This window comes from Catharus ustulatus, chromosome 24, assembly GCF_009819885.2.
Source record: "Catharus ustulatus isolate bCatUst1 chromosome 24, bCatUst1.pri.v2, whole genome shotgun sequence".
NCBI lineage: Eukaryota > Metazoa > Chordata > Aves > Passeriformes > Turdidae > Catharus > Catharus ustulatus.
Window position 1 is genome coordinate 317,034 of NC_046244.1, and position 20,843 is coordinate 337,876.

At 47.0% G+C, this 20,843-nt stretch overlaps 1 protein-coding gene across 12 annotated transcripts in view; it reads left to right on the forward strand.

The window, feature by feature from the left end:
• Positions 1-5,512: 5,512 nt before the first annotated feature.
• EIF4G3 (eukaryotic translation initiation factor 4 gamma 3) overlaps positions 5,513-20,843 on the forward strand; it is a 143,055-nt gene continuing 127,724 nt past the window's right edge. For 7 of the 12 annotated variants that reach the window (XM_033079778.2, XM_033079781.2, XM_042779962.1 and 4 more), the window contains exon 1: positions 5,514-7,991. The gene's annotated coding sequence lies outside the window, so the exon portion shown is untranslated. Of the gene's footprint in view, positions 7,992-20,843 lie in introns of all 12 variants that reach the window. The other 5 variants (XM_033079774.2, XM_033079779.2, XM_033079780.1 and 2 more) reach the window with 1 other exon arrangement.

A 20,843-nucleotide genomic window follows, 5' to 3' on the forward strand; every position in this document is an offset into this window, starting at 1 on the left:
AGGCTGTGGGCATAGGGAGAGGAGGCAGGAGGTGAATCATCCTGCTCTGTGCCAGCACCTGGTGTGGGCTTGCCTGGTCCTGGGTGATATTTGCTTTATTTTACACTCAGCTGTGCCCTGGAGGGCTGAAACATTTGCTGAGAGCTGAGCCCGGGCAGGGGGAGGAATTGAGGAAAGCTCCAAGCAGGGCCCATTTTCTTTTTTTTTTTTTTTTTTTTTTTTTTTGTTGGGCGTCTTTTTTGTCTGGAGGGTATTGGAAGAGGATCTGTGCAGGAAAAACAGGAGAAGCCAAAAGAGGGAGGTGCTGCTATACTGTTGCTGGGTGAAAGCAGGCACCTGGAGCATGCTGGAGCCTCTAAACGGAGCTGGAAATGGGAGATGTTCATAGGTTTGGTAGGCCGAGACAGCTGTTGAGAGGTGAGAGGCTGAACCCAACCATCTGAACTGCCCTTCTCCTTCCCATTTTGTTCCCTCCAGGGAGGATCTAACCACTGACACATCGCAAGAGTGCTGAGGTCACCTAGTGGGACAACCAACTTTTAGGGCCTAAAGCTTCCCTGAACAAGCCATACCTTCCTGAAGGTAGAAGGATAGGGAGTGGGAGGTGGGGAGCAGGTCTCTAAATCCCACCTTGCAGCTGGGACCTGCTCATTCTGATCACTGTGAGTTTGCACTTGGAGCTGAGCAACAAGAAGGCTGTATCTCCTGACTTTTCTCACTTTACGATGTTCTCTTCATGAGCATCCCTTCAGGAAAACAGCCATTTTCCAGTGATACCCCAGTCCTGTATTTTCCTACATTCACCAACAGCTCCAGCGTTCCTACTGCACTCTGTGCTGTGGTGTTGAGTCTCTACTGTGGCAGGTACATGAGAGACTGGTAGGACTGGAAAAAAGGCTGGTGATGCTCTGAAACAGGAGCTCAGCACTCCATTGGTTCCCAGGTGCTACTAAAGATAGAAGGAAAAAGAGGAGGAAAACAAAATTGAGAGGTGGCAAGAAGGGTGTGAATCCAGCTGGAACTCACGCAGGCTCTAAAATCTGCAGGATTTGTTGGCCAAATGGTCCTACGTAGGGAAGAAGGGAGACAGTACCTGCTTTTTTTTCTCGGGGAAAAAAGAAAAAGAAGGGGGGAAAAAAGGCTGGGGAGAGACCTTGATTCTGGAAGAGCTTTAAGGCAGAGCTGGGAGCCTGGCTCCTTCTCCTGGCCAGCACATTTTGGGAGCTTCAGCAGCCAATATGGTGAAAATGCCATTTTATTTTTTCTTTCTAAACAGGCAAAAATGTTATAGCCAAAGATCCTGGAGTTCAGAAGCTCTTTCACAACTGTGTTTACAGGCAGCTATTTCTGTAGAATGGAGGCAGCCATGGATATCAATTTGCTTTTGAGATTAATTTCCTTCCATACAAATGGGGGTACCCAGAGAAGGGCCGTGCCAGGAGGTGGCCATAGAATGGCACCAGTCCCCCAGGACACACAGCTCTACTTGCACCCTCCAGGTAACAACAGCTAAATCTTTACCAGCTGTGGAGGGAGAATTATTTTCCCAGCAGGACAGATATGCTGTGAACACAGCAGCTCTCTGGGATGCTGGGACATGTATTAGGCCTTGGGCAAATCCCATACCCTGAGAGAAGTTCCTCCTTTGTCTCCCACTTTTGGGGAGTGGAGCAGTACTTGGCCTTTTTTTTGGTCATTCTTATTTCTGTCTTCAGTTTTCTTGGTGGGGAATCATTTAATATGGCAGGAGAAAGAAAGTATTTCAGTTGCAGGGCTCTTTTTAATGGAGACCTGCATGGCAGGTCCCAGCTTTCCTTCTCAGACCACACCTTGGAGGAGGGAGAGCTTCTGCATACACTGCAATTCTTGTGTGTCCTGAACTTGCCCTGCACAATCCCATTAACCCCATTGTTTGATAAGTCAGAGTTTAACTCCAAGCGGAAAATGTACTCAAGACCCTTCTACTGTCTTTTGCCCACTCTGCTGATTTCTGCTCCAGCAACCAACATCCAGTCCAGATTCTCCACCTTCAGATTTATATTTAAAATTCAAAATTACTTCTCTTCGTAGAAACAGGACCATTGCACAGACAGAGAGAGGTGTGACTCCTCAGGTAGGTTTTCTTTAGTGTACAAGACCTGTTCTCTCAGCTTGTCGTTGTACCAGCTACTCTCCAGGTGCCTGAATACACCACTCTGAGAGCTGTTCACTAAAAGAAGCTTCCCACATTTAAGGGTTAATTTGTGATTGCATTAAAGCATTATCTTCCTCCTAAATGTGCAGCTGCTCAGAATTTGCAACGGACAGGACACAAATTCTGGGAAGGTTTCCTAGAGCAGCACCCCAGGCTGGGTGACTGGGGCAGCAATACCTGTGGGCACAGCGAAGGTGCTGCGAGCATCTCCTTGGGATGTGCGGTGTGCCTGGAACGTTGGAGGGTGCCAGCAGCTTGGAATGAGCCCTCAGCAGCCAGCGGCGAGGCAGGACAAGTCAGGACAATCTGGCAGCTGCTAGAATCTGTTCTGAGGTGCTTTTTATCTCTCTGAGATGGTACAAACCACCTTGGCCGCTGCCAAGCTTAAGTGGTGGCCGCGGGGAGGGTTCTGCAGGTTCGGTGTGAAATGGTGAACAGTAGTGGTGGTGTGGCAACCCTTGGGGGATGATGGCGTGGTGTGACCGTGCAGTCAGGTGAACACCTCTCCCCACAAGGGAAGGTCTAGAGGGGCCCATTGCCATAGCTGGGTTGCCTTGGGGATCCCTGGAAGTCTCTCACAGCCACCCTGTCACCCTCAAGACTGTCTCCTCTCATGAGGGGCTGCAGTCAGCTTGTCACCTTGTCAGCTGCCCCAGGAACCGGGAATTGGGAGTGGAGGTTGTAGGACTGGTAATGGGTCTGAGGGCGAGGTTTTTTAGGTAAGCCCCTTCCTCGTGCCCACGGGATACTGCGGGACCCCTCACAGCCAAGGGGGTCCTAGGTTTCCATGTCGCATTCAGGGCTGCCGCCCCTCACGATGCCTCAGGGGAGGCTATGGCCCTCCCCCTTCCAGCCTCTCCAGAAGCCAGGAATTAGGGCTGGGGGTGAGTTTTCGGGCAGGGGAACCCCTCAGTGCGGTGGGTGCTATGGGACCCCAGGGCCTCCTGACATCCTCGGGCCGAAGTCTCGCCGAGCCGAGTGTGCCCGAAGTTGCGTCCGCGCCGATACCGAGGGATTCCGAACATCACCGAGAAGCTCCGGAGAGCTACGAGCGGGGAGGGAATCTCTCTTCCGAGCCACTCCGAAGCTTCCCGAACTGTGTCACGGCCCCGTCTTACGGAAATAGCCGAAGTTTACCGAGCGCAGGGGTCACGGGAGGTGCTGCGCTGAGCGGGGAGGGACGGGGAGCAGAGCAGGGCGCTTGCGCTGGCGAAAGCATCTCCGGAAAAATCCGAGATTTGCCGAGCGGAGCTGGCTGACGAGCGACTCCGGAAAGAGCCGAAGGTTGCCGAGCAGCGGTGGGCCGAGCGATTCCGGAAAGAGCCGAAGGTTGCCGATCGGCTCTGGGCCGAGCGGCTCCGGAGCGGCCCGAAGGCGCCCGAGCGCCCGCCCGGCCGGACAGCTGGAGGCGGCCGCAGCGCCATGTTTGATGCTCCGCTACTCCAGTGAGGAAAATCCGCCGGCATCGCCCCCGAGCCGCCGCCGCGAACGGCTCCGCTGCCCCCGGCGAGGGCGACCGCGACCCCCCCGCCGCCGCCGGCTCATGAGCAGCGCGGCCCTGAGCCGCCCCCCCCTTCCCTCCCTCCCTCCCCTCCCTCCCTCCCTCCCCGCCGGCCCCTCTCCCGAGCCCTCCGGGAGGCGCGTTGTCACGGAGACCGGCGCCGGTGCCGGCCCGCCGCGCTGCCCCGGCTCTCCCCCGGCCCGCTCCGCGGCTCCCCCCGGCCCCGCTCCCCGCCGCGGGGTGGTGGCTGCGCTTGGCCATGAGTTTACCGCAGAAGGCGGCTTTGAAACCCGGCGCGGCGGCGGCGGCGGCGGGGACCGGCCCCGGGAGCGGGGCGGCGGCGGCGGCGGGGCCGCCTCCCCCCTCGGCTCCCCCTCACCCGGCGCCGGCGCCTCACCCCAACATCAGAGCCTTGCCGCCACAGCCGCCCCCGCAGTATCCTTTGCCCCGGGGGTTTGGGGGTGACACCCCCTCCCCACAGCGAGCGGAGCCGGGGGGGGGGGTGAGGGCTGCGGGGATCCCCCAGACCTGGGGGCGGTGGGGGGTGAGGGGTCGTGGGGCCCCCCAGACCGGGGGAGGGTTGGGGATCGCGGAGCCCCCCAGAGCCGGGGGGGTGCGAGGTGGGAGCTATTGAGGGGTTCCCGGCTCTTTTTTGTGTGTGTTTGTGCGTGGGGCCCCCTGCAAAGCAGGGCTGCACCTGCTGGGATGGTGCGGGGAAAGGGGGACCGCCACCTCCCCAGGCGGCTGCTTTGGAGGGTCAACTCTTTCCGGGGGGTCCCTTTTCCCCCTCCCCCAAAGCAGCGGTGACCCCAAGGGTAAACTTTTAATTATAAATCGTTCTTCAGTTTTGCTTCTGGTCCTGCCCAGGTAAGTGCTTTGGTTTTGTTTTTCCAGGTGAATTTAAACCCAGATTTTTATTTACAGCTAGGGACGATTTTCATGTGATTTATTTTATTTAATTCTTCCTACTTGGTTGGTGAGAATAAATCTCAGGTGCAACGTTTCACTGAGCAGCTTTCTCTGCCAGGCCAGGCGTGATGGGGAGGAGGAGGCTCCCACTCCCCAGAATCCCCCCACTAAAGCAGCCGCTGCTACAAAGAGAGGCTGGCGGGGGCTGCGAGTGTTTTTAAAGGTCTTCGGTTCTGTGCTGCGAGTAGGCCCCGAGTCAGGAGGGAAATACTGCAGGGATCAGCAGGAAAGTGCCTGCCGGCCTGAGGTTTTGTTTCCAGCGTCTGACAGCATCCCGTGGCAAACTGTCTGTTCTCTTCCCACCCTGGAGTTTTGGGGGGGAGTATGAAGTGAAAAACACACTTTGTGAAATATCTCCGTGCTGTGTTATCCGGTAATGGTGCAGCGACAGTCGGGAGTGTATTTTCCTATTTATGTTTGGCGGTGCGTTGGATTTTAAGGTGGAAGTTCAGGGTTGTTTTCGTGCTCAGGGGTATGTTCTCAGAATTGTGCTCGCTGTGTATGAGCATTTTCCTGCTCTCACTTTCATTTTGGAGGTGGGAAAACCCAGCCCTTCTAAAATCAGTTTAGGTCCATTGTTTTCTTGAGCTTCCGGCAAGAGTCACCCCTGCCATGACAACAAATTCCTTGCTTAAATCATGAGACTGTTGACGTTACAGTTTGGTTTGGGTCAAGTGAAAACCCCTCGAGGTTCTCTTTGTTGGCTGATTTTTGCCTGATTTATGGTATTCTGTAATTCCAACTGGTGCTTTAGGAATTTAAAAAAAATGGGAAGGTGCTGTCAAGTAGAGTCAGCAGGGTGATGGTAAGTAAAACTGTTGCTCAGGGAAAATTTGCTTCGGTTTTGAGGGAAGTGGAATGGGAGTGGGAATGCCAGCCAGCATGCACACAGGCTGTGCCCAGCTGATCTTCCCAGCAAGGTGCTGGTTTGTCTGGGAAGGGACTTTTTTACTGGGGAACGTGGCACTTGGATGCCTTTACTGTTGAAGGCTGAAGTTTGCCTGGCTCTGGGGCTGTGCTGGGTTTTCCAAAGCACTTTATTCCCTGGGGTGCTTCTCTGGGTGTTGCTGAGGGGCAGCCTGGTGGGTCAGAAGAGGGACTGTGCTGATGTGGCTGTAGCTTTTGGTGAGTGTTGCATGCAGCACACGAGGGATAAAGTTTGGGTTTACTCTGAACACAAGTAAACACTAAGAAAACAAAAGGGTTTGGAAATCCTGGAGAAGCTCCTGGAGGAGCTGGGGCTGCTGTGGCAGTGTGTACCCTCCTGGGGACCCACCTGGACACCGTGAGCAGGAGGGACAGGGGAAGGGAACAGTGTTAGATGGATACGGCAAGTTGGTGTTATAAAAGTGGGGAGGTTAAAATGACACAGTTTCATTTTTATTTCTAGACTGTTTTGAAAACATGGTGTTTGGCTGATATCTCTCCTTAACTCCTAAATTACTGATCTGTGCTTGGAATATATACAAACACTTTATTTTTGATACTTATTCAGGTGTTCTGGTGAAGCTTATTCAGGTGCCCTGGCTGACTTTATCCTCCACCAAAGCCTGTGTTTGATTATAAAAAAAGCTGTTACCTCTCAATGCTGCTCTGAGTGAGGCTTGGGGAGCAGAGTTCATCCCTGATTTACTGGAGTGCAGGGGGTCATCTGAGTTCAGCCTTATTTTTAGCCCTCTTTGGTTTCTTTTTCTTCTCTGTGTTTTGATACAACTGTTGAGCCACTGTTACCTCACAGCAGATAAAAGAGTTGCAGGTTTCTTTGACTTGAGCTTTTTAAACCAAAGCAGTTTCTTAGTGGTGAACTTCGTAACTTTGGAAATACCTGTGGTTTCAGGCTTAATGTTTCATGAAATTAAACAATATCTGTATAATTGGAAAAAATAAGAATTGTATGTGAGAGAGGTGTTCAACTTGTGCATGTAATGAGGCGGGAGGGAGAATTAAAATACAGGGGAAAGAAGGAATTTTTAAAGAAAATAGTATTTTTTGAGAGAAAGAGAAGGTGGAAAGTAATGGACATAAAGAGCAGAAATGTCTGGATGTGAGATTCATTATGTTTCATGCTAAATAGGAAGTTATTGGTGCTGTTCTAAGACAAGACAGACCTGTGAGGAATTTCCTTATTATACTGGCTTCAAGAAGTTAAATTTCCTGTGTAAAAGTAAGTTGGGGTAATTTTGTGGCTCTGGTAGTGGTGAGTACTCAGCCAAACCTGATTTCAGGCAGAAATTGTGCTCAAAAGTTGCCAGTAAGGATAAATCCTTCAGCTGCAGTCTGACCCTTATTTGGGGTGGAAAGGACAAGCGAGGGTGAAGTGACATACAGAAGGGATATTATAAAAAGTAAATCCCAATCTGCCATCCTTGGCTTTGACTCCCAGACTGCCTCTGCAGGAGTAGTTCCAGTGAAGTCTGGAGTGAGACTTTTTCCATAAAAAGGTACAGTAACAAAGGTGCTGCAAGGGCACTGTGGGGCTTTGTGGTTTTACCTCAATGGTACTTCTGACACACGTCACCCTCCGCCCTGTTCTTTACTCTCCTGCTTTGGAATGAAGTATTGTTTTGTGTGTGTTACATTAAGCTGTTCTTTCAAAAGTCCCTGTGCTGTGAATAAATTTTGTGGATCAATATTATCAGGTCACCAGTTTCTTCCCAGCCTAGACATGGGCAGACATTGGCCTGTAAGGGACAGCCAGGTTGATGGATGGCACCTGGGGTGAAGTCCCTCGGCTGCTGGTTAATGTGACACTGTTCAGCCAGAGCCAAATCAGAGGTGTCTGCAGCTCAGGGCTGCTGTTGATAGGGTTTTGTTTTCTTTTCCCAACTTCCTTAGATTTGGAGGGAGTTCCTGGTTGTTGATGTGCAGGCACCAGTAAACTTGACTTTAATCTGTCCCTGTGACTGCTTCTGTGTGGGATTGGGCATCTGAAAAATTGGGTGTTCCTCAGGCTATTGCAGGTTGTGGCAGGCTCAGGGTGGGTGTCAGTAGACCATTACTAATTCTTTTTTCTCTTCTTCCTCCTTGTTAATTCCATTTCCGAGAAGCAGAGAGGAAGGGTCAGTGTTTGGAGGACTGATCTCTGTGTGAATTCTATCATTGCTGTGCAAGGAAATGTGTTTGCTAACATTGCCTCAGTAATTTAGTTTTAGTTTTTCCTGCATTGTTCAGCTAACTGTGCTGTAGTCCCTTTCAGGAAGTGCTGTGTTGGTTCCGGCTATGTTGGGTGGCATCTTCTGGATGCAAGCAACTTTCCCAAAGGCCAGGAGGACAGCAAGAAATACAGGATGGCGTTCAGGAATGACTGAGGCTGTGTGAGAAGTTGGGGTGAGTTCTTGGCAGTGCTTGCCCAGTTTTGGGATGTGGACTAAGCCAGATTATGCCTGCCTTAGAGATCTGGTTAAATCTGGATTCTTGAGGAGGATTTGGGTGCGTGGGGTTCTCTGTTGTCTCTCCGTGAACAAAGAGTTGACCTGGAGGAGAAAGTGCCCCGTAATTTTTCCCAGAAGAGAATCTGCAGCGTGCATTGAAGAGTTAGAGTCTCTGGGTTGCCGTGATCCCCTCAATGCCATCTTCCCTCCCTTACTTCCATTTTGAGTGGTGTTTTCCCAGACTATGTGAGGCAGCAGCTTTGTGCTCTCTGGGGTTTGTCTGTTTGTCTGTTGACATCTGTCTGATAACTTTGAAGTTGAGGACAAGGCATTTGGAAGATGCTTGGGCACAAAAGCAAACTTGAAGACCATGGCCATGGCTCTTGTGAGAGGCACTCCCTGTGTGGCTTTGCCATCGGCTGGAGCACAGCTGGGAATCCTTTTCCAGGTGCCAGTGGCAGTTGCAATGTGAGGAAGATGTCAGGGAGCGTTACGGTCCCAAAAGGGAAGGAGTGGTGAGAGGTAGCAAGGAGGGACGAGGCTGAGAGCAAAGGTGTCCTTTGCTCTCTGTGTTTGACTTGAGGAGAGAACATTCTCAGCTGGATGAAGGGAAGGAGGCAGAGGTGTTGCCTGGGAAGTGTTTCTCTTTAGAAGTGTTGAAACTATGGAAATCAAACATCTTGGGAGGGTCGGAGCACAAGAAGAGCTTGGAAAAGAGACTTTCCCCTGCTGCTCCATGGTGGTGGCTCCTCTGCAGGGGAGGAACAGGCACGGGTTGGGGAGTGTGTTGCCAAAAAATTAAATGACTTAAGCCCTCTCTGGCATCTCCCCTGTTGCTGTTTTCCAGCCTTGGCATATCTTTCTTTCAAACAGCATAACTTTAATTTATTTAATCACAAAAGCACAGATATGTCACTTTACCAACTTCATAAGATTTTGGTGGTGAAATCTCTTGGAAAAAAACATTCTAAAAATGTGATTTCAAATGGCTTATTTTCTTCTCACATCGAAGGACATAATTGTGTATGTTCTGTGGCAGAGGTCTGTGGGAGAAGGTTAGTTTATCCTTTTAAATAAATATGTATTTAATGAGCAGCTCTGATTTGGGAGCAGAGTTTGTGTAAGAAGTTCTTGAGAAAGTAACGGGAGACTCAGAACAAGTAACTTCCCTTTTAGATGCTGGGACATAGAAATATTTTTATCTGTGTGTGAATAGATTTTGTCCATAATTCAGCCTGAAAGGCTTTTCCATGTCATTAACAAATATTGGGATGTGTTGAACTGGTGCATTTGCTCCACTTTTGTTTAGTAGTAGGAGTTAGCAGTGATCTCCCTTTAGGAGGCAGAGGTAACCTGTGTTTTCTTTTTCTCCTAATCCAGCAATTTCAGGGCTAGTCAACTGTCAAGTTTAGTGTAAATCCGCTAATATGATTAGAGTTGCTGGAATTTTTACTCTGGGGAATTACAGATGGGTAGTATCACTGTTTTACAGGTGTTGCATTGCTTTGGTAGGAAACTTTATCTGTGATTTGAATGTGGTTGCTAGCAATTGCAAAAGCTTTTCTGGAATGAATGGGGAAGAGAAAACTGTGTTTGTTCCAAGGCATGAACATGTGGGGGGAGGGGTCATGTGCCCCATGGTCTGGAGGAACCAGGGGATCTAATTTTTCTTCTTGTTTTCTGAGGGAATACAGTTGATGAGACTCTCAGGGTGCTGTGTTTTACACTTGCTGCAATTTCAAGCACTTTCCTGCACAACTTTCCTTCCCAAACTCTGGACTCCATTTTGCCTCCCAAATAGGAGCTGATGATGTGGAACAGCTGGAAGAAGAAAAAAGAATGTGTTCTTAAAAAAGAAAAGGATCAAAGGGAGGATAGCAAAATCAGGTTTTAGGCTAGTGAAATTTTCTGGTGCATGTTATTCCTCTGGTTTATTCTTTACCTTTGGAAGGTGTCCCAGGGCACGCTCCCTCTTTTTTGGAATAGGTGATGGCATGCTGTTGCTGATGGGACTTGAGTCAAATTGCTGCTGGGCATATAACTAGGTTAATGGGACAGCATGATTATTTTTTTTTTCTTTCCTGAAAGGAAAATTACACGCTCTGTATTTCGATTGTACCTGAGGAGTTGTTTTTACCTTTGTTTGCTGCGTAGTTGAGGTGGAGAGAAAAGGACAAGTTTCCCCACACTGAGATCGTATCAGGTTTAAATCAATTCTGCCACCGAAAATAAGATGTTTCGGTTGTTGGTTTTAACAACTTTGTTTTTACTTTATCTACATGAGAGTTGAAATATTTCTAGAGCTTTAGATAGGCTGGAAAAAAAGCCAAGTGGCTTCCAGAATGTGTGTCTTGGAAATAAAACTTATCCTGTCCTTGACCGATCCCAGTAGTGCTAAGCCTGTTGGTGTAGTGTTGAAATGGGTTAGGACTTGTCGAGGTGCAGTGAGCAGCTGCTCCTTTCCAAGTGCTTGAGCTCAGCAGGAATGAGGCTCCCATGCTCTGGGGTAAGAGTATCTGCACAGGAATAGCTGTAGAAGTTGGAAGCTCAAAGAACATCCCTGATTTTAGCAGGGGAGGAGTCTGAATATGGTGGGAACAGAAATTTCCCTGCCAACCTTGAAGTTTGCTCTTGTTTCTGTGAAAACACCAAGCAAAGAGGAATTAATGCAGTTAAAGGTCTTAAGTAACACAGATTTTCCTAAGTTTGAAAAGCTTTTGGAAGGTGGAAACTAATAAACATTGCAGGGCTGCTCTGTTCGGGGTTGCCAGATGATGATTGTATGTTTGGTTTGATTTACATGTGAGAGTGTCTGTGAGTTACTGAGTTACTCAGAGTAGTCAGAGGAGTTTGATTGCAGTGTCTGTGTCACTGGTGATGGGTGAAAATCCATTTGAGCTGATGCTATGGCTTTGCTAATGGTGGTCTGAAAACTGATTTCTCTTTTATGTGTTATTAGTAAATTGTAGAAGTTACTGTGCCTTGAAACTGGCTTTTTCTGGGCTCATTTTGTTCTCATGCGAAAAGGCAAAAATGAGAGAAATCTGGTCTTTCAGACCAAGCAGGAGTCCTTTCCTACGTGCATCAAAGGGAAAGACTTCTTTAGTGATGCTACTTGCAGCTTTGTTTTTTTTAGTCAGCTGTTGTCTTGGGAAGGCTCCTAATCATCCTGAGGAAAGGACCTTTTAAAAAAAAAAAAAACAAAAAAAAGTGCACTTCTACTGAGTGATGAGACCCAGCCCTTCTGTCCTGGGGCTGCCATGAGGTCTTCCACAGAACTGTCAGGTCTGATGTGAAATTCAGGCTGAAATCTGGCCTGAAAACTTTCTGGAAGTCTTGAATTCCCATTTGGGGTGATGTACATTCTCCACACTAGACACTTGGTTTTGCAACATGCAGCTGAATCATTGGGCTGACTCAATATATTATATCGGAAAGGGAACTCAACAGGGTTGTTGTAGCTGAGGGTGAGCAACCTATACCACTTATTTGGGGGGAATTCAAGAACTGAAACAAAAAAAACCGTTTAAAACCTGTTTATTGTGACTTTTAATGTGAAATTCATGGTGTACGTTGAACTCTGGAATGTGCTGGGAAGGGGATTTCAGCAGCTTTAGTTTGACAAAGCTTGTATGGAAGGTGCTTTTGGATATAGTATTTACTGAGCTGGTGAGACATCTTGAGTTCCACTTGCTGTATAATATAAAACCAGCTTCAATTTGTGTCACCTTTTCTCACTAGTGGTCATACAGTTTTAAATACTTGTCATTGGACAGTCTCTCTCCAAATATTCAGTTTTTCTGGGCTCTGTGTTTCATATTTTAGAGTTGTGAATGCAAATAATTCAACTGTCAACCTGTCCAGTTTGAGTTTGATGTTTTCCTTCAGTGTTGTCTTTTAAAGTAGATTTCAAAGTGCCTTTATGTCTGTCTTCAAAAAGAAAAAAAGACCTAGTTTTTGCTGATATGCAAATATCACAAAGCCCAAGTTTCGATGAGTTTGCCTTAACTTTGTTGATTACATTTCCCAAACACTTTCTTAATTTTGAAAAAGTTCATCTGCATCAATAAATTCCTTTATATTTCAGTATTTGGTTGTGAGGTTGTGCACCATGTTTAACTTGAAACGATTCCCATTTCACCTCAAACTACCCCATCTCGTGGCAGTGGCTGTAGCAGTGGTACCTGGCATCACCGGCATTCACCAAAATAATTACCTCTTGGCACAGCCCCCTCCTTGCCTTGCTGCAGTCAAAGCACACTTTATCCACTCAGGCTGATGTTAGGATCGTTAAATAAATGAATGAATAAATGAATTGTACTGTCACCATATTCCCATCCTGGCAGCTGAAGAACATGAGAGTTTTATAGCCAGGACCTCTGTCCAGAATGTCTTGTTGAATGCCTGGGATGTCAGGAGTGGGAACAGTCAGCAAAAGGCTTTCTGGTGAAATGTGTGAACCTTACAGAGAGTTATGGTGTGGAGCGCTGTAAAAGCTTGAATTACCAGACATCTGATGGTCCAGGATGAGTATTCATCAACCTGGGAAGGGCGTGGAGAAAGGAACTGGAATACAACAATAAAACAAGGGAGCAGGACAGAACAGAGAGTGGGGAGAACTGCTTCTCTATTATCAGGTCAGTTCTGTCTTGTTTGAAAGGAGTTTTAGGGGAAGAATGCAGCCAAGCTTGGAAGTGTTGAAAGCAGGGATAACTCTTGGTCTCCATCAGGGACTTTGAGGTCTCACTGGTTGAGCTAAAACTCCTAAAGGTCACTGATGCTTTGGAAGGTCTTGGAGAAGTCTGCTGAACTTCCACCAGTGGAAGGAGAGGGTTGCAAATACTCCCTTAAAGGAGGAGAATTCACTCCTCAGGATTGGATTGCTTTTTCTCGTGGTCTAACTCCATCCTTGTTTTTTTTATGATGTTGTTAAGATGATGTTTCTGCTTAGGAATGGGAGACAAAAGATCTACATCTGTATCATCCACACTGGCTGCGAGTGGGTCTAAAATGTCTGTGGATTGTGGGGAAAAAGGAAGAGGATGAAGTCTGTTTCAACCACTTCGAGGAACCAAATTGCACTGCAGCTCCTGATAATGTCAGAGGTGCTAGGGATAACAGACATTTGGTTTGATCCATTCCTGTTCTGCAGTGTTCCAAAACATCAGCATTTAAGGGAATAAATCCTTCTTTAATTCTTTCTTTTGTCTCATACACCACATTGGTCTTAACTATGGTTAATTTGAAAAAAGGCTGCTAAAATAGCACTAGTCACCAGCACAGTTCTCAGAGCTTCCCTGTCCATGCTTAAAGTGGTGATGGCACTTGTGGCCGTGGTGGTGTCTGGGCAGTGTTCATAAGGGCGAAGTTACGTCTTAAAGCCTGCTGTGAGTGTGGAGATGCTGCAGTCTGAAATCAGCACAGCTGGAGTTAATGCTCATCAGAAAAGGAACCGTGGTGCCTGTGGTGGTGCATGGTTGTCCTGTTGATGCAGATAGGCCTCAGCAACCAGACAGGGACAGATCATCAAGTTCCCTTTTCCATCTGGGATAGTGCATCAGGTACATCGTCACTGACATCTCCCTGTGTGTTGGTTCAGCTGTGTGGCATCACTTCAGAGAGCACTGCAGCACCTGCAGCCTTCCCGCTGTGTTTTATCCCTTTTCATGGCCTGAATCTGTAGAATCCCAGAATGGTTTAGGTTGGGAGTGACCCTAAAGCTCATCCTCTTCCACCCCCTGCCACAGGCAGGGATACCTTCCACTAGACCAGGTTGCTCCAAGCCCCATCTGACCTGGCTTTGGATCCAACAGGCAGAGCCAGTGGAAGTAAACCAGGATTTCTTTTAGTGGGAAATGCTCAGAGACTAATTTACTGCTCATCTTCAGACCCTGGTGGGGTGAATATATTGTTGCTGTTACTCTTTCTTGGATTCCCCTGCACAGGTGCGTCTGAAGTGTGCACCTGAGATTCTTTGTGATGGAAAATTAGAAGTCCAGAGGGTTGAACTGAGGAGACTCAGGGCTACCTACAGCCCTCTGTGAACTTTGGTTTTTGTGCAGCAGTGTAAGACTCTTCTGGTATTCTTTGCTCAGCTGATGTCACTCTGGGTGACAGCACTGCTGTCACCACAACAGTGACCAGCAGAGCATTGCATTTCCCCATGAGGTCACAGTGTGAAGTACTGGAGACACGGCAGGAAACACAGCTGAGTGAATGAGACGGTAAAATACCAGACTGTTTGATATTCCTGCTTATCATACACATGAAGAACCTGGCTCAGAAATGGGTGCTTCTGCAGGGTTCCCACCCCCCAGGGGACAAGCAGGGGCTGTCCCTGTGGAGCAGAGACATGGTGGGGGGGGAAAAGCCTGTCAAGCTGGAGTGCTTTATTTGTGATTTTAGGGCACAGAGTGTGAGGTGAGTGGGCAGGGCAGTTCTGTGTTAATGGCATGCACAGGAAGGGAAAAGTCAGCTGGTTTTTAGTACTTCACAGAAATTTGGACTCCTGGGTGAAAATTACCATGAACGAGTGCTGCAGTGCTTGTGTCTGGATGGAAACTTTCTTCTCTGGTGGTGTAAGAACTCCAGCTGCAGTAACTGCTGGCGCTGCAGAGAAGCCAGAGATGGGAGGTTTTACTTTGTGAATTCAGCGTGAGGGAAGATAGGCTCTCATACCCACACAGAAGTTTATTTCAGGCTGTAAGCTGAGTAAGGGTTGGATAAAAGCTTGGGAATCTTTCTCTGTGATGAGATCCTTTTCCTCCTGCTCTGCCTTCCTCTGTTTATGCCTTTTTAGTTAGGTCACCTGGCCCTGTTTGCTTTGACTCCTCCGGTTTTAATGCTCTTACCCGGTTATGTGTGTGCAGGGCAAACTTGGGATAGAAATAACTCTGTGTATGTGTTAAGTAACTGCTCTGAAGGAAACAAGCCCCAAACAATCACCTTTCCCTTCCTGGTGGGGCTGTTAGGAGTGTGTTTCCCAGTCCGTGTCCTCTGCTACAGCAGCAGTGGCTCTGCATTTCCCAACCCAGACCCAGAGTGTGTTTATCAGGTTGCCTCATGGAGGGGGGATGAGCTGGTCAGAGCTTCTCCCTGAGCTGGTATCAGGCCAGAAACTGTGGTTTCAGCTGCTAGTCAGGAGACAGCTATGCTGAATTTGAGGACCTTTGTTTTTGTTGGATTGTGATTCAGTTTGTGTGAGATAGTGCCTGGTTTGGCTGTTTGATATAAATTGTTTTAAGCTCAATGATTGAAATTCAGGAGTATTTGAAAATAACTGTTACATATACAGCTGCATTTCAGAATAGGAAAGGTGGAGGATGGGTGTGGCTTCAGTTGTGTTGTTTGCTCCGTGGCATTTTATTAGAAGACTTCTTTTTTTCTGCCAGACTAGATGTGCACAAGCATCTGATGCAGCCAGAAGTGCAAAGAAGAGCTGAAGAACCATTCCTGTTCCTTTTGGAACAGACCAAAAACCCAAGTTACTCCAGAAAGGGATAGGCTGGTATGTGTGTCTGGCCAGACAGGAGATCAAAGCCTTGTTCTCTGTTGCTGTCTCCTCCCAGTCACTCCTTGTCATTTCCATCAAGCCAGCTTGCTCACAGCCTTGCTTTGGATATTTTTACAGCATTTACCAGGAGGTTTGATCAGTCTTAGCATTGTTTAGCTACTGTTCAGTGTGAGACTACTACTGTTACTTTCTTTTTCTGCTTGAAAATTCAATAAATGAAATGGTCATCACAGGTTCTGGCTTTGGCATTGCCTCATGTCAGATTTGCCTCTGTCCCCCCTGGCTATTCCTTGGCCACTGCCTGGGAATTTCATGTGTGTGATGTTTTTCTTTTAATGCATGTCTCCTATTATAGATTCCTGTTTTTCTCTTATTTCTTGAACAGTGCAGTTTCTTCACTCTGAAGACTCTTCTCATTCTCTGGGAGTGATGGTTCTGATCACCGTTTGGGATGAGCATCTTCCATTTTCCCCAGGGATGGTTGAAATTAGTTTGTTTGGTGGCTTTGCTTGAAAAAGTGACCCAGGGATTTTTCCTAGTACATTTCTTTTTCTCCCGACTGTTCTGCAATGTCCAGAGAAGCTGTGGCTGCCCCTGGATCCCTGGCAGTGTCCACAGCCAGGTCTGGACAGGTCTTGGAGCAACCGGGGATAATGGAAGGTGTCTCTGCCCATGGCCGGGGTTGGAATGAGCTTCAGGATTACTTCCTCCCCAAACCATTCTGGGATTCCATGATTCCGTTCACCTCCATGTTTGACTGTTTCAAGCAAGGATCATTTTCCTGTGGCAGCTCAGGGAGGACTTTTGAGCTGCCAGGCCAGGAGTGGGTGTGGTTGGCTTTGTCGGGGGGTGTTATCAGCTGGGGCAGAAATGCCTTCCTGAGCATCTGGAAAGTTTTTGGCAGCCCCTGGGCTTCCATGGCCTCCGGCGGGAGGTTTGCAGTGTGCAGAGGTGCCTCCTTGCATGCTTAGGGGTCTGAGAGCTGGCATACCATTTCCCTGCTGAACTACTCCATATATAAATGTGGTTTTTAACGCTTACCAAATGCTTGGAAACCAAAGGGTGCTCTAGGAGAACTTCATCAAGGAAAGGAGTATAAAGATGTCTCTCTGTTATGTAGTGGATTTATTTTCCCTTCTGTTGTAGTTAATCGCAAAAATAAATGCAGTTAAAAGTATCCAAAGGACTTTTTTCTTTGCTGCACCATGCTGTGAAATGCCTTGTTCAGAATGCTTTCTTTCCTCTGAGTTTGGATCCCTTTTTAAATGCTGAAGGGCATTTTTGAGACTTCGTTTTAACTTCGTTTTACATGGTGTTTATATGAAACAGACAAAAAAAACCCCAGTGCTTTGCCAAATATTTTTTGAAAGAACAAGCTTTGTGGATAATGATATTCATATTCTACCTGCTCCTTGGTGTGTTCAGATGGTGTAAGAATCTTCTCTCCCATGGAAAAGGCTTTGAGAGATTAACTTTGAGGTAGTCACTTGGGGCAAGTTGATTAAGAAATATACTGAACGTTAGATTTAATCAAGATTGAGTAATGGAGTTAGAATTGACTGTCACTCCTTGGAATGCAGTTATTTTTGGGTGGGGATTGGGATGTGCTGCTCCCCAGGTTGTCCATGCCATGATTCTGAAGGCAGACTGATCCAAATGCTGTTGGACAGAGTGGATCTGCTCCAGTTTGGTACTGGCAGCTTCATCCTGTTAACGCATACCATAGTAAACGTGTAGTGACAAAGCTTGGCAAATCAGAGCAAGGGGATTCCGCTGCAGCACTGAGGGTTGTCACCCAAAATACAGCTCAGATATATCAGTAAAAGCATTGAGCTGGTATTGATGGAGGGACTTCACCTCCTTTTGTATTTGGCTTCCTCCCAAGCGGCAGTGGAGGCACAGCTCTGATCTCTTCTCTGTGTGCAGAGACAGGACTGTGGAAGGGGCTGAAGCTGTGTCAGGAGTGGGTTTAGATTGGAGATCAGGGAAGGGTTCTTCCCCCATGGGATGCTGGCACTGCCCAGGCTCCCCAAGGAATGGGCACGGCCCTGAGGCTGCCAGAGCTCCAGTAGCCTTTGGACAGGGTGGAATTGTTGAGGTGCCTGTGCAGGGCCCTTTTGGGTTCCTCCAGCTCAGGATGTTCCATGATTCTCAGAAACATTTGGTAAGGTATTAAACCTCACCTTTTGATCACTAAATTTAGGCTCTGCACTCGTTGCCACTGGTGTCATCGTGTGAGGTCCTGAACTTTCTACCTGTGTTGGTTTTTTCAGTGGGTGCCTCAAGGGATGCAGGTCTTGTCCAGCTCGAGACCTTGGCCCTCTCTGTGGGGCACTGCAGATCTGTCCTTCGTCATCCTGGAGGGGATGTCTGAGGTTCTGTTGAACTGAGGTTTGATTGGGTATTTTATTTTCTCTTGATTAAAGGTGAGAACAAAGCTGTTTCTTCGCTGTAACTTTCTATCTTTCTATCTAGCTCACTAAATCAGAAAGTTTATCTGGATTAAAGCCTAAGAGAAAGTGATAAGCCAGGAGGGGTGGAAACAGCCCTGGGGTATAACATCCCTGTCCATGGCAGGGGGTTGGGACTGGATGGTCTTTAAGGTCCTTCCCAACCGAAACCAATGTGTGGTTCTGTGAAACAGCTGAGCCTGTTTGCTGTTCATTGCTGTTCCTGAGAAGCCAGGTTGCTGAAGGATGGAGTGGAAGAAAGTAGGGTCACTTGCATGGGAGGTGAACGAATCAGGATTATTTTAAAGGAGCTTCCTCACTTTCTTGGCACATCCTGACTGCAGAGAGAATCAGAGCAGCTGTCTTGCTAAATTCCTCTTATATACAAGGGAATTGTAACAAAATAGTCTTTTGAGGAACCAAAAGGTAAAGATCAGCTGCAGGTGTTTCATGATATTGTCATTTTGGTTGTGTCTAGTAATAGTATCGATTTCCCGAAAAGGCCGAAGCTCGCATGGTTCATCACATGGTGCCCTCAAGCAAGGAGTTGTTCATCTGTCAGCTGGAATTGTGACTTTTTTCTGCATTTTTCCCAGACTGGGCTTGTCTTTGCTATGCTCGGGATGTCCATTTGTAGGTTTGGATTTCTGGGTCAGTGTAATCACAGGGTGGGAGCGGTCAGGATGTGAAGTTACCCATGAGAGAAAGTGCTCTGGAGAGGCATCAGGTGTGCTGCCTGTTGTAAGCATTAGGAGCAGGTAGGATCAGAGGGCAGACTTTCATTTCCATGGGAAAAAAAAAACAGTTTCTGAGGTCACTTTGCATGATGCCAGGGGACAGGACAATATTTTAACATCATCCCAATCTCAGAGTTGCCTTGGGCAGCTGCAAAATGGGGTGAGATCAGTGAACAGAGATTGTAGTGTCTCTATACCCAAAATATGCATCACCCTCTTTGCAGTTTACCACTCAGTAAAAGCAAAGAACATAAACCAGGAAACCTCTACAGATGATGCTTTGAAGAAGCTCGTTTGGTTGACACATTTTGATTGTGTTGTGTGTCCCTTTAAGCCTGTTTATACCTGGAGTGTCTGCTGCAATATTTGTACTGAAAGTAGCAAAGAACCTGACAGTGTTGGACTTAAATCCACCTGCTCGGTGGCTTCTACGCTTAGAGCTCTTCTAGTGACCCTAATAACCTTAATGAGGTTTTTGTGTGGCTTTTCTTAGGTCCTAATTTTGTTCCACATGAATTTTCAGGTATAAGCAGTGTCTTGGAGCTCTTCTGTACCATATATTATCATATTTGAGAACTGCTTTTTTTCCCCCTTGGTTGTTATATTAACTTTTATAATTGGATTGATTTTAAATGCTGGCATTTCATAATTACATCTCAAAATGTCTCTGGACTGTACAAAGCAGAATGAAGTAGAACAAATACATCTTGCTTTATCTGGAAATTTGCTGTACTTTGCTGCAGATTATTGATGTTCTTTTATCTATGGTGCAAACACTAAAACTCTGGAGTAAGGAGTTGTTATTTGATTCTGTGTGGTGCATGTTGTGATTTGAAATATAAATACTGACTCTGGGTTTGTTTTCAATGACGAGCACAACAGCTCTACCTTAGGAAGGTGAAAAGGAATTTCCTATTTATATCCCATCGCTGTTCATCATGACAGAGTTGCCCGTGGAAGCCCAAGTCATTGCCGATCACCAGTAGTTGTTTTAGGGAATTTTTCTTTGTTTGTTCTCTATTTCCACATTTCTTTAGACTTTGGTTTCAAGCTTGTGTATTGTAGCAGCTGCTGCCTTCATGAAGTTTTGAGTGCACAGACAATTACCTGATTTCATGTCAGATCATCATGGAATATCCTGAGTTTGAAGGGACTCTCAAGAATCATCAAGTCCAGCTCCTGGCCCTGCACAAGGCAACCACAGGGATCACTTTCTCTTATATCCCAAGGAGAACTTTCCTTTTTTTTCCTCTGTTGTTTTATTCTTTGTCACTTTTGAGGGTGTTCTGATAATTTGACTTGAGAGTATTGGACCTGACCAATAAAAACCCCAAAAAACATATATATATATATATATATATAAATAAAAGATGTGCTGCAAGAGCAGCTGTAAATTCCCACTTCTGCAGCAACCACAGGTCCATGGCTGTTCACTATGCAAGGGACTTGGTTTGTAAGTTCCTCTTCCCCTCTTTACAAGGTGCCTAGTCTATATTGCTATTTCCCACCTGCGAGGAAACAAAGGCGGTACAAATATTCCTGCACTGGAGGAGAAGAGAGTGGCAGGAGTGTGTGTGTGAGCATGTATGTGTGTCTGAAATGCCTCTTTGTGCTGTGTGTTTGGATATGTCTCCAGACTTGGTCCCTCCAAGTGGATTTCCCCTTGGATGCCTGAAGAACAGTAATATTTTTTGCACAACTGGCTGTTTTTAATGAGACCTTCCTTCGTTTTCCAGTAAAGCAACAGATCAGCACCTCCAAAAAGATCTTTATCTCGATAGTGAAGAGCAGGAGTCTTTTCTATATTGAAAAATCCCAAAAGGAAACGGTATCCTGTGCGAGCTGTGGCCTGTGTGAATGGGTTGTCAATCAGGTTAATTAAAAGTCTGGTTATGGCGGGGTTTTCCTCCTTTTTAGTTCAGCTACAGCACAGGGAGAAGAAAGTTTTTATCTTTACAAGCTTCCTTGCAGAAGTTGTTGCTGTGATTGCAATTAAGAAACCCTTGTGTTTTAGGCAAAAACAAATTAGCTTACTTCTTTGTATAAAGAAATATCTTGCCCCTTGGCCATCTCCAAAAATAGGTGTGGAGTCCCTGAAAGTGAAGTGT